The 13,727-nt window shown below is 48.8% G+C and overlaps 1 long non-coding RNA gene across 3 annotated transcripts in view; it reads right to left on the bottom strand.

Annotated features, from left to right (window-relative positions):
* Positions 1 to 9,760, bottom strand: part of LOC125096058 (uncharacterized) — a 38,713-nt gene extending 28,953 nt beyond the window's left edge. The window contains exons 1-4 of one of the 3 annotated variants that reach the window (XR_007126043.1): positions 9,586 to 9,760; positions 8,893 to 9,106; positions 8,645 to 8,718; positions 6,758 to 7,666 (exon numbers count right to left, since the gene is read on the bottom strand). This is a non-coding gene — a long non-coding RNA (uncharacterized LOC125096058). Of the gene's footprint in view, positions 1 to 6,757; positions 7,667 to 8,644; positions 8,719 to 8,892; positions 9,107 to 9,585 lie in introns of those variants that run through there. The other 2 variants (XR_007126042.1, XR_007126044.1) reach the window with 2 other exon arrangements.
* Positions 9,761 to 13,727: the final 3,967 nt, after the last annotated feature.

Below are 13,727 nucleotides of genomic sequence, written 5' to 3'. Positions count from 1 at the left end.
TCGTTCTAGGTCACACCCCACTACATTAATCAGGTCTAGTAGGGTTTGACTTTGAGTTGATATGTGTATGTTTTGGAGGCAAATTACAGCTCCTACCTATTTCTTAGTCAAGCCTGAGGGCACCAAAATAGCGTGAGAAATGGGGGCTTGGTCTATAATGTTATCTAACTATTGGAATCAAACCTTATAAGCAATTCCTGCCATATAAGCCCTATTCTCTAGGTTTAGGATCCTAACATTTCCTCAGATCTTAAATATCCAGTCTCTACATATCTGAGGTTTTATTTTAAAGTTTGTTGGTAACTGAAGTGAACACCCTTGGCACCCTTCCTGGGTACATAGCATGAACCTCATTACCTGCTAGCTGATGAAAAACACAGGGAGAGACAACATATTCTATTTGGCATGGTGTTATCATGAGTGGCTGGGGCCCCACGAGCCCCCAAAGCCAATTTAAACGCATGATCTATAAAACCAAGAGGATTATGCTGACGGTGGTCTGCCAGGGACCCTTAAACATTATCCAGTTCAATCCACAAAGAACAGGGAGCTACTCTTGTTGGGAAGACAAACAGGTACAGAGTGCATGCTGACTGTACCACTTACCAGCTCCATAATCTTGGTCAGGTTACTTTCCTGTCCCGATCTCAAGTTGCTCATCAGTTAATGGGGCTAATTCCTCACTACTCCGTAGGATGGCAGTTAAGAATGTGTCTCCCGGAAGAGTAAATGAAACAAGATGGGATTGGGAGGGAGACAAACCATAAGTGACTCTTAATCTCACAAAACAAACTGAGGGTTGATGCGGGAGGGGGGTTGGGGGGGTTGGGGTTATGGACATGGGGGAGGGTATGTGCTATGGTGAGTGCTGTGAAGTGTGTAAACCTGGTGATTCACAGACCTGTACCCCTGGGGATAAAAATAAATTATATGTTTATAAAAAATAAAATTTAAAAAAATTTTACTGAAATTAAAATTATTTTTAAAATTAAAAAAAAAAAAAAAGAATGTGTCTCCCATAGACCAGACACTCAAGGAGTGGTGGCTATTATTTTCCAGGTGAGGAAGCCGGCCAGCACTAGACCCATTGGAGCATGCGCGCAGGGTCATGTCCTTTTCGGGAACAGGCCAGGTCCAGAGGTTCCAGGGTGTCTCCTAAGTCCCGGCAATGGGGAATCAGGGACCTGGGCTCGGTGTCAGTCCCTTACTTCCCCTCAATTACTGACAATTTCTCCAATCCAGCCCCAGCTCCACCTCTCCTCTCTGCTTCTAGAAGGTCACTAAGGTATTCCGGCCTCGTGGGTTTCTGGGAGCTGGCTGGAGAGTCTCTTGTCCCAGCCTCAGCCCCAGTAGGTTAAGACCTTGATGAGGTTTGATTTTTTTATTAGAGGAACCCAATGGGGTGAGAAGAAATTCCAATTCCTCCAACAGCCCCCTTAGAAGCATTTGCTTCATCAAGCCAACCACAATTAAGTAATTTACTTTTTTTCTTTAATCCACACTGGACATGCATTGTCTAAATTAGTGCCTTGTCCGATTAAGAAAACACTTCTTGGCAATAGTTTCCGGCAGGGCTCTTATGAGGCCGTAGAGGATCCTGGCTCTGGGAGAGAGCACAGGTGACGGTGCTGACATTTCAATTAGCTTTACTTTACTTGGGGAATTTATGCCTTTCTCTGGCATAATTACATCCCAAGCTTGCCTACTAATCCTCCCACCCTCAAAGTCACTGTCTGGCCTCACCTCCTCCTACAGGAAGCCTCCCCTGCCCCCCACCCCCAGCCTCAATGACACTCCCCGCTACCCTGCTCTGAAGCCCTCTGATGACAGTTTCTCACACAGCCTCCAAAACCAGCAGGCTCTTGTACATCCCTACAAGGCTGCAGGCAGGAGCAAAGCTCCTGTGTTTTCACGAAATCTGATGAGAGAAGTCACAGGCAGCCGCCGAAGCCAGAAAACATGTCACTTCCGGATGGACACCCATGAGCAGACAGCAGAGGGGCCTGGTGTTCCCCAGCATCAGCTCAGAACATGCAGTGCCAGCGAGGCTACCTTGGAGAGACGTAAAGAAGACTGTCAGGGAATGGATGTACCTTGGCCCCTGCCCGCTAGCAAGGGTTGAGCTTAGGTTCTGGAGCTGGGCTGCCTCAGTTCAAATCCCACCCTTTCCTCTGGCTCTCTCCAAAAACTAATTTCTCATCCTTTTTTTAGGATTTTATTTATTTGAGATAGAGCAAGAGTAAGTGAGCGAGAGAGAGAGCATAAGCAGGGAAAGAGGCAAAAGAAGAGAGAGCTACAGGCTCCCTGCTGAGCATGGAGCCCAACTAGGGATTTGATCCCAGGACCCCTGGATCATGACCTGAGCTGAAGGCAGACACTTAACCAACTAAACCACCCAGGTGCCCCTAATTTCTCATCCTTTATAATAAAGATGAAAATAGCTCCCACATGGATGAAACTTAAAGATACCAGACTACATAAAATAAGCCAGTCACAAAGAGAAAAGATTGTATGATTCCATTTATGCCTATAGTAGTCAAATTCATAGAGGCAGAAAGTGAAAGGGCAGTGGCCAGGAGGTGGTAGAGGGCTGGGGAGTTGTTTAATGGGCGCTGAGTTTCAGCTGGGAAGATGGAAAAGTACTGGAGATGCATGGTGGTGGTGATTGCACAACAATGTGAATGTACTAGAACTAACCACGTGAAAATGGTTTAAATGGTGAATGTAATGCTATATGTATTTTACTACCAAAAAAAAAAAAAATAGCTTCAATCTGGTAGAATGGATGTGAGGGTTCAATTACAGCATCTACATAGGGTTTAGAATAGTGCCTGGCACTGCCACCATGCTGGCCACATCCCAGTCATTCCAATGGTAACCCTTTCCCTCTTTGATCCTGGTATTCTGCCCCCTGGCTTGTTTTGCTGACCATGGCCTCGCCTCATAGGAAAGCTTCTAAGAGTCTCAGGTCTCCCATGAAAAGATGCTCGGTGTCACTCATCATCAGGGAAACACAAATCAAAACCACAATGAGATCCCCCCTCAGTCTTCTGACACCTCTCAGAATGACTAGTATCAAAAAGACATGAAATAACAAGTGTTGGTGAGGATGAAGAGAAAAGGGACCTCTGGTGCTCTGTCAGTGGAATTGCTAACTGCTGCAGGCACTATGCAAAACAGTATGAAGGTTTTTCAAAAAACTTAAAAATGGAATCACCATAGGATCTAGCAATTCCACCTCTGGGTATTTATCCAAAGAAAACAAAAACATGAATTTGAAAAGATATCGCACCCCTATGCTTACTGCAGTATTATTTACAATAACTAAGATATGAAAGCAATCTAAGTGTCTATCGATGGATGGATACAGAATTTGTATATGTATACGATGCAATACTACTCAGCCATAAAAAAGAATGAAATCTTGCCATTTGAGACAACATGAATAGACCTAGAGGGTATTATGCTAAATGAAATAAATCAGACAATAAATACTATATGATTTCACTTATGTTCAGAATATTAAAAGAACAAAACAAACAAAATAGAAACAGATTCATAATTACAGAGAACTGGTGGTTGCCAAAGGGGAGGTGTGAGGGGGATGGGAAAAATAGGTGAAGGGGATTAAGAGGTAGAAACTTCCAGCTATAAAATAAATTAAGTCACAGGGATGGAAAAGTACAGTGTAGGGAAGAGAGTCAATAATTTTGTAATGACTTTGTATGGTGACAGATGGTAACTAGACTTTTCAGGGCAAGAAATGCATGATGGATAACCTTGCCAAATTACTATGTTGTACACCTGAAACTAATATAGCACTGTATGTCAACTATACTCCAATTAAAACTTTTCTAAAGAGGGACGCCTGGGTGGCTCAGTTGGTTAAATGCCTGCCTTCAGCTCCGGTCATGATCTCAGGGTCCCGGGATCAAGTCCCATGTCAGGTTTTGTGCTCAGTGGGGAATCTGCTTCTACCTCTGCCTGCTGCTCCCCCTGCCTGTGTGTGTGCGCTCTCTCTCTCTCTCTCCAACAAATAACTAAATAAAATCTTTTTTTTTTTTAATTTCTAGGGGCGCCTGGGTGGCTCAGTGGGTTAAGCCGCTGCCTTCGGCTCAGGTCATGATCCCAGGTCCTGGGTTCGAGCCCCACATCGGGCTTTCTGCTCAGCAGGGAGCCTGCTTCCTCCTCTCTCTCTGCCTGCCTCTCTGCCTACTTGTGATTTCTCTGTCAAATAAATAAATAAAATCTTAAAAAAAAAATTTTTTCTAAAGAAAGAATCTCAGATCTTGAGCCCCCTCCTCCCTCTGACCGATGGCTCAGTTCATAAAGTTGCCTTTGCCCAGTATTCTCCATCCACTGTCCCTGCTTAGTATGTTCACCTGCACCATCCCACCAGGGTGAGCCTGGTTTCTGAAATAACTCCTCAGGTTTTGGCACCAAGGTCACTATCCACTATAATAAGCAGGATAAAAAAAGTGAGGCTCTGAGAAGAAAAGTAACATACCCAGGGTCTCATGGCTGGCAGAAGCGGAGCCAGGATTCAGAACCAGTTCTCTCTAACCCCAAAGTCTAAATTCTTGCTACTAAATAGCCGTGCTTTCACCCCAAAAGCAAAGAGTAAATGCCATCCTGTTTGTCTCACTCAAGGCTATACCTCCTACATGTGAAAAAAGACTAAGCTGTCTTCCTCTTTTTTTTTTAAGATTTTATTTATTTATTTGACAGAGAGAGAGAGAGAGACAGCGAGACAGGGAACACAAGCAGGGAGAGTAGGAGAGGGAGAAGCAGGCTTCCCACTGGGCAGGGAGCCTGATGCGGGGCTTGATTCCAGGACTCTGGGATCATGACCTGAGCCAAAGCAAATGCTTAACCAACTAAGCCACCCAGGCTCCCCAAGACTAGGCTGTCTTCTTCGCTGCTTCTCGCTCCACTCTGTCAGCCCCATCCATTCCCTGGAAACTGGGAGAAATGCAACTCAGTTTCTTTTTTCTTTCTTTATCACCACTATCCCCCACCAGTTCTAGAACACTACTATTCATCCTTCAAAACCCAAATAAAATGTGACCTCCTTTGAGAAAACTTTAGAGATAGCCCCACTCCTTGGGCTGGATTAGATATCCCTCCTCTATGTCTCTAACCTTTTCTCTATCCTGCTTTTAACTCTGCTTGTAGCTGATGTCCATTCCTCCACACAGGACTCTCAACTTAAGGGTTGTGTCATAAAATCCCAAAAATGGGGTTTTTCTGAGCCTAGGGAGCCCACCATAGACCAATGGATCCCAAACACAAGGCTGGAAGGAACAGGGAAAGAATATAAACCGAAGGCCTTCCAGAACTTGAAGGTGGAACTTCAAGATGCAATCAAGCCCAGATTTTGAGAATGAAGTGTCTTGGATTGGTCAACATCATTGATTTCAAAAGCACATAAAACCCTGCAAACTCTATTCAACTCTTGTTTCAAGGATTATTTTCTTTTCTTTCTTTTTTTAAAGATTTTATTTTTTTTTTATTATTTATTTGACAGAGAGAGATCACAAGTAGACAGAGAAGCAGGCAGAGAGAGAGCGGGAAGCAGGCTCCCCGCTGAGCAGAGAGCCCGATGTGGGACTCGATCCCAGGACCCTGAGATCACAACCTGAGCCGAAGGCAGCGGCTCAACCCACTTAGCCACCCAGGCGCCCTCAAGGATTATTTTCATCAGCTGGTCTTATCTAAATGCACTGCCCCTCTCAACTTCCCCACCAGCACCCAAGCTCCTCCCAGATAAAGACCCTGGAGGCGGACTTACTCCCCCTCCAAGCTTCCCTTTCTGAAGACCCAGATGTGAGAATCTGGACAATTCAAGCATTTTGCTGTATTTTTCCCTGCAGCAAAAGGAAAGAAAGGCACAGCAATGTTAATGCAACATTAAGATTAAAAAATATAAGTCATTCATAAGCATGAAAATAGCATCAAGGTTCTGCTAAAGTTTTAATTACAGATAGTAATATTCCTTTTCGCAGCAATGGACTTTCTGTGCAGTCATCGAAAACACTGTATTCCTGCGAGAGCATGGGCGCGGGTGCCGCCATTACAGGCTGTTCGTTCACACCGTTGAGAGGAAGCCCCGGGCTCTTTGGGATAGTTCCTTCATCTGCAGCTAATGCAGGCAAATCCAATATTAAGTATTTTCTGCCTTGGTTGCATGTTAGATTCCCCTGGGAAGTTTTTTTTGGGGGTTTTGTTTTTGTCTTTTTCTTTGTTTTAAACCAAGGCCTAAGCCCCAGCCCCAGAGGTTCTTTTGAAATTAGGGTCACTTACTACATTATGCTGCCCACTGCCCATCCCCCCTGCCGCTCAGCCATCCCCACTAATCACTCCCCTGGGCTGGCCATCTCCACCACCACCACCATCACCCCTGCTGCTGCTGTCTTCTGGGTTCTTGTTGCTTTGCATGAGAATTACTGTGTTACCCAGGGCGCCTGGGTGGCTCAGTCAGTTAAGAGTCTGCCTTCGGCCCAGGTCATGATCCCAGAGTTGTAGGACAGAGCCCTACATCGGGCTCCCTTCCCAGAAGAGGAAGTACGCTTCTCTCTCTTCCTGCCACTCCCCCTGCTTGTGTTCCCAGTCTCTCTCTCTCTCTCTGTCAAATGAATAAATAAAAAAATCTTAAAAAAAAAAAAGCTATTATTGTGCCTGATCTCCCCCATCTCCACCCCCACCCCGTGATCTTTCTTGCCCCCTAATAGGGACCATTTCAATGTAACGGAGGAGACATAGGCCTGGACAAACGGGATGGGGTTGGGAGACAAAGGAATCTCCCTGTGGCCCCACGAAGCACGAGGGTGGGCATGCGACCACCAAGAGGAAGGCCCAGCAATAAGATCCAGGACCTGGATCTGGTCACTGTGGTTACGCGGTGATCAAAGCACCACCTGCTCTGGCCAGATCATGTGCCAGACACACAGGGACAGAGAAAAAAGACTGTCTCCATTATCAGGCACTCAGGGTCCAGGGAGAAACCAGCACATAAACAGAGCAGCTGTGCATCTGACCATTGCCCTCCTGGAGGGCTCCCAGGGCTGTGGGAGTCCAAGGTGGCACCTGGCCCAGTCTGTGGGCCAGGATTTCCGGAAGAGCTCACCTTCCTGGATGTGCCACGTGGACTTACGGAGCACTCTCCCACATTATCTCTCTGTGAAGCTTCCTGACACTGTTACAGACCCCATTTATGGATGGGGACACTGCTGCTTGGGAACACTGAGTAACTTTCCCAAGACCTGGCATGTTCGCAGCCAAGCTCTCAGCAACACCAATAGGAGTCAGATGAGCAGATCAGGTGAGGGGTGTTAGGGGTCACCAGTCCTCAAGCAAGGGTCCGTGGTCCTTGCTTGCCCGTGGTCCCCACACGCTCACCATCTCAGGGACAATACCCTTCCCTTCCTATCCCCCAGAACCTGTGAGAGGTGCATCATGCCCTCAAGGCCAGCCTCCAGGGACACACAACCTGCATGCTTATTAACGCCTGTCCTCGGACATCGCCAGGGTTGGTGTTGAAAAAGGGTCCATTGTCCTGGCAGGGGACTGGGCCCAGCAGATCTCAGTAGGTTCAGGTAAATCACCAAGAGGTGAAGTTCACTGGTTTAGACAGGCCTGAGGGCAAGGACCTCACCCCCACCTAGTCCTAGCAGAACAGGAGTGCAAACCTCCATTAGCACCTCATACTCCAGCCAAGGTCAAGCAGGAACCCCAACCCCTTCCAGACCTGCAGGTGCACCTCTGCCCACCTTTGCCAGCTCCTGAGACTTGTCTATGGTTGGCTAATGTTGCAAGACAATTGTGTACAGATGTTTTTTCTCCCTACCTGTCCCCTTCCCACCACCACCCTCCCTTGCTCCTGGCCCCAAAGCAAGTAGCTGGGTCTATCCTTCATTGCCTCAGGAAAGATATACTACATAGCAAAAAACGGAAGGGAAAAAAAAAAAAAAAAAGCCAGTCTTCCTGGATTTTAGGTCCCAAAAGTCCAAGTCTCAAACCCAGTAGGGTAACAGAATCACCAAGAGGGCTATTGAAACACAGCTACTGGGCCCTGCCCCCACTGTCTCTGATCCCCAGGTCTGAGGTGGGTTCTGAGAACTCCCATCTCTAACAAGTGCCCAGGGAATGTTGACACTGCTGGTCCAGGGGTCACTCTTGAAGAACCCCTGCACTACTCCAGTGCTTCTCACTTTGCTATATATTAGAGACACCTGGGGAGTTTTCCAAATGTCCCATCCCTGGCATACCTGACATTCTGATCTCAGTGCTGGGCCAGGAAACTTAGGGACGCTCTCCTGGTGATGCCATTGTGCAGCCATCGAGGCGGGGGGAGGGGGTGATGGTTTTTCACAGCCTGGTCTGGGTGCTCTGTCTAGCCTCTCCTAGCTCACACAGGCCAGCGCCCTCACATCCCACCCCACTGCACTCCTTTAACCACACCCCATGACCACTCTGGTTCTGCGTGTCATCCCCAAGTGTGCTGCCTGGAGGGCTCTGCCCCTATACACCATCCTCCTCCCCCTCCTCTGCACCCGACCTACAGTCCTCCCAGGACCCTCCATCCCCACCTGCACACCCAGGTGTCCTTGCCACCCCAGCCTGCACGCAGAGGACCGTTTCTCACATTCGTTTCTGTGTTCCGGGAACCTGGGAGAGCGCTGTGCCCACAGCGAAGGCTCACTGATATCTGAATGGGTCCTGAAATAATCACCCTTCCACTCTGACCACGACCCGACGGCAAAGCCCGCCTCACACAGCATGCAGTAAGAGAGAAACGCAGCAACTCGGCCTTTCAGCAAGACATGAAAAGACTGATCTTCAAACACCTGCAGGACAGCAGGAAGGAAGGAAAGGACAACTTCCCCGTGTCACCTGGGGCACAGCACTGAAGCTCCAGGTGGAGATGGGGGAAACAGGCACATTCCAGGTCAGGAGCACGTTGTTTCCGTGGTGACCAGCGCTTCCGGAAGGCCTCTGGGCAGGGTGCTGATTCCACCAGCGACACTCCTTGGAAGGACAGAAAGCAGGCCGCTGAGGGCAGCCGTGAGCCACGATACGGCCTGGGAAGCAGGCAGAGAACGTTGTTCTACAGGGCAGGAAGAAAGAGAAAGATGGACAGACAGCCTAACAGGGTGGGATTCCCCTATTCTGGAGACCAGGATGGGGCCCGCTACACTTCCAGCAGCTTTCAAATCTTCCCCCCTAGCTCAGAAAACATTTTCCTTTTATGCTTAAACAAGCTCCAGCAGATTTCGGTACTAGCCACCAAACAAGGGTTTGTCTCCCCTTGGTGCAAAAACGTTAGGATAATTAACCAGAAAATTCCATATTTGTTTCATTCCTAAGGCTGTCATTATCAGGTACAATACGCAGGGGAGGAAAAGAGCGTGTGTGATGCTCTCCTTCAGTCCTTCCCATGCATTTAAACCTAATTTGGTTAATAGCACCCAATAAATAAATAAATAAGTTAAATGACTGCTAGTTTCCCTCTCCCCACCCCCAGCTGTTGAGACAACAGCGCTTCTCAAAACCAGCTCCCGGCCAGCATCAGCGGCGTCTGAGCACCTGTTAGAGACGCGAATTCCAGCCCAGCCTTATATCCGGGGGCGTGTCCAGCTTCAACAGCCCTCCGGGTGATTCTGAGGCACAAGAAAGTCGCGACCCTCAAGTTCACTAGTCACCAAATGCCCTCACATACATCATTTCCGCAGCCACTCCCCACGCCCAAGTGAATAACTACTCTTCTGGTTGGGCCTCTGAGGAAGCGGAAGCTCAGGGTAAGGTGGCCTCACCGGAAGCGTGTGACCGGAAGAGGCCCGCGGGGCAGCTCCCCCTCCCCCAACACACACACGGTTCATGGTCCCTGCCACCCTCCCATTTAGCTCTTCCTGGTGCTGCTCTACTCCCACACACCCCGGGAGACTCGGCCACCTTCTGGGTGTTCCCCAGCCCCCCAGGTGCCATGTTTCTGCTACCAATGAACCCAGACTTTCCTGTTAGCCTCAGGGGATGCTCCCTGCTGGGCCCACTTCTCATTCCCTTGGCTTTCAAGCACTCTTTTTTTTTCCTTTTCTTTTGGTGGGGGGAGGTTATAAAGAGAGAGACTGTCTTCTTTACCTTTGATCCTTCCCTGACCTTGGGGGAAGGGGGTTGCCTAGCACATGGTTTTCTAACTGTGTCTTTCTAGCTCACCTACAATTTTACAGTCTTCAATTGAAATTGTGATGTACTGTATGGTGACTAAAATAACATAGGAAAAAAGAAGTTGTGGAACTCTGAGTTCCACATCTACAGACAAGCTGGACCTTTCCCAATAAAGCAAGTTTTCTCTCTTTAGCATTGAATTGTGGCAGCCAAGCAGCTTCTTTGAAGGAGTTCACACTTCAGCAGTAAGCAGTCGTTTATGTTTATTCCTCCTCGTGAATGATGCATTTGAGAGTCAGTAGGAACCTCCCTGTGGTGATGGAGCCAGAGCCATCCACACCAGCGCTGTGCTGACCAGGAGATGAGAGAAAAAGGATATGTTGCTTCCCTGATGACAGGCCTTGTCGACACTGACCCCTACTGAGACCCGAGGACAGAAGCAGGGAGAGAGGAGGACACTGAGAATGTGAGCAGGTGGGAAAAGCCCACACACCACCTCTCTCCCACCACCACCCCCTCCCAGGGTGTCAAGGGTGTGGACAATCTCCAGTCTCTTTTCAACATCCCCAGAACCACCCAACAGGGTCTCCCTAACAGTAGTGTCTCCCCTACTTACAGACTGTCTGCTTCTGGCCTTCACTCTTATGCTCACCAGGACACCTACGTGGCAGAGCCTGGGCCCAGGCACCTGAGCAGACAGGGAGTCTTGGGGGAAAAAACAGAATGACAAATACCAGGTCTGCAGGGCTTCTCCCTGAGAGAGATTTTCCAAGCCATCTCATCCCAGGGAGTGACTCATAAGCAAGCAGATTCACAACTGAGCCAGAGTGGGGTTTACTGGATTGGTCAATATAATGAGCTGCTTCAGCTCTGGGAGAGCTTCTATATAGAAATGTTTAAGTTCATTTGACCTCCTCCAAGTGGTAGAGGCTCAGGCCTCTGATAACTTGACCCAGGGAAGCTGCAGAAGCTCTGAATCACCAGCTGCTGGGTGGGACTCTCCTTGTCCCCAGGTAATGCTGCACAGACCCACCAGGAAGGGAGAAAGGGGATATCTTGCAAGTGAAGAAAGTATGAGCTTTTGTTCTCTTACCAGAAATGTGGAGAGAATGGGGGAACATAGAAGGAAGCCACCATATATCCAAAACAAAGAGACCAACAATAAATAATGATGGCCTAACTCTGTGTAAGCACAGAATGGGAAAATAATAACATTTGTGCATAAACACCTCTTGTGTGCCGTGCATTGTGCTAAACGATTTCCATACGTGGTCTTGTTTAATACGGTGCCCTGCAAAGTAAGAGTTTTTACTCCCACTTTGCAGATGAGAAAACCAAGGCTCAAAGATATCTCAGTCCTGCTGCATGCTGCCAAATGCCGCTGTGGGCTTTCCCCTGGACACCTTTGCTCCTTCCTGGTCAGTCTCCTCATCCTTGAGGTCAGTAGTCCCCAGTTGTAGTTGGCTGCACTCCCAGAGAAAAGCCTCCTCTGTGAATCTGTCTAGGTGTGGTCCTGGGCCTCTCCCTCTCTCTCACCTGCTACATCTGGTGTGTCACCAAGTTCCAGCCCCTGAATCCCACCCAGGTCTCTGATGACTTCATTACTCATGCAGAACATACCGTCACTTCCCTTCCGTGGTCTCACTGACTTCTCGTGGCTCTCAGGAGAGTGGTAGAGCAAAGGACTCCCAGGCCTGCCCCGTGGCCCCCACGCCCCACTCAGTTTCTACCATTCACCCACAGGCCCTGTGACTAGAAAGTTTTCCTGGCCCCTGCGCAAGCCAGCCTCTTCCCTCCTGTCCTGAGCTAACTACTCAAGCCTTTCCTGACTCACTCAGACTGAGCCAAAGTGCCCTCCTCTGTGCAACCCTGACCCCCTCACACATCTGTCAGAGCACTTAATGTATGCACAGGCCTTGCCCCTGTGCTTGTCTGTTTCGGCTAAGACCAAGGTCACTGAGGGCAAGGCCTATATCTTATTGACCGTGGCATCCAGCAGCTGATGGAGCCTGGCGGATTACAGGCACATGGAGCTGAATGAACCAATGATCGGGCGTCCCCAGTGCAGATTCCTTAATGGCGGAAGGTGGGCCTGTCAGTGGCCTCCAGCCAGAGACCCCCAGGCACCCTCTTGTGGTTGAACTAAGTTGAGCGCAGTAACTCCTTGCAACAAAGGCAAACACCACCATGGGGAACTATGAGGCATCTCATGGAGAGGGTGTTAAAAAGGAATTGGAGGGACGCCTGGGTGGCTCAGTGGGTTAAGCCGCTGCCTTCGGCTCAGGTCATGATCTCAGAGTCCTGGGATCGAGCCCCGCATCGGGCTCTCTGCTCTCTCGGGGAGCCTGCTTCCTCCTCTCTCTCTGCCTGCCTCTCTGCCTGCTTGTGATCTCTCTGTCAAATTAAAAAAAAAAAAAAAAAAAAGGAATTGGAGAGGGGCGCATGGGTGGCTGGGATGGTTAAGCATCCGCCTTCAGCTCAGGTCATGCATAATCTCCAGGTCCTGGGATTGAGCCCTACGTTGGACTCCTAGCTCAAAGGGAGTCTTTCTCCTCTCCCTCTGCCTCTCCCCCTGCTTGTGTGCTCTCTCTGTCTCTAATGAATAAGTAAAATATTTTAGGAAAAATTTATCATTTACACAACCGTGCTGTTTCAATTGGTTGACATTATAATAAATATATCATGTACATGTAATACATTTGAATTTATAAAAAGGATTTGGAGGATTTGACTGTTTTCTGATTTGACGGAGGACTCAGCAAAGCAGGCTTTGCTCTGGACAGGAAGCTGGGAGGAAGCAGGGGTAATTCTATGACTCTTTTCCTAAATCTTATTTGAAAGATGAGGGGAAGGAAGCAGGGCTAAGTGTGCAAGTGGGAGGGAGGCAGAGGTCACTCACATTGGCCAGGATGTGGGGAAGCTGATCAATCTTGTGGCTTAACAACATTCTTGTTTCTGAGGTCAAACATGACAGAGGGGTCTTGTTTTGGCCTTAACCCCTTAATCATGGGGTCTGATTATCTGGGCCTTGTGACATGATTGGTGTTCAACGGGAGCTGTGGGTACCAGGCCGGCGCCCCACCTTGCGGTACTGCTCTTCTCTCTCTAAGCCTTGTGCCAACCAATCCCACAACCAAGGGGCCTAGCACAGCCACAGGGGCTGAAGGCTTAGTCCAGTTCTGTGCTTCTCATTCAAGCCCTGGATTCCAACCCAGAATTCACAGGGCTGGGAGCACAAATGGCTTCGTCTCTTCCCTGCATCTCTGCCTCCCATGGTGGGAAGCCTCATTCTTGGCTCTCCACAGCCCCCGGGGCTGCCCTGTCCACAGCTGTCAAGGATAATCTCTCCCTTTCGGAAGTGCTCGCTGCTCTCGCTGCCCTCTGCCCGGCTCTGAGCTTCCTTTTAACCTGTGCTGTCCTGACCTTCATCCCAGCTTCTTTTCAGGCATCAGTTCCTTGATCCTTTGGAGAGTACACTCAAGATGGGTCTGATGGAGGAGCAGGGGAGGAGGATACAGACTGCAGCAAGAGAGAGGAAGGAGAAGAGAAACTTCATGAGCCCA

Source organism: Lutra lutra, chromosome 3 (assembly GCF_902655055.1).
Source record: "Lutra lutra chromosome 3, mLutLut1.2, whole genome shotgun sequence".
NCBI lineage: Eukaryota > Metazoa > Chordata > Mammalia > Carnivora > Mustelidae > Lutra > Lutra lutra.
Note: the sequence above shows the minus strand (reverse complement) of the source record. Positions and strands in the feature narration are given on the sequence as shown.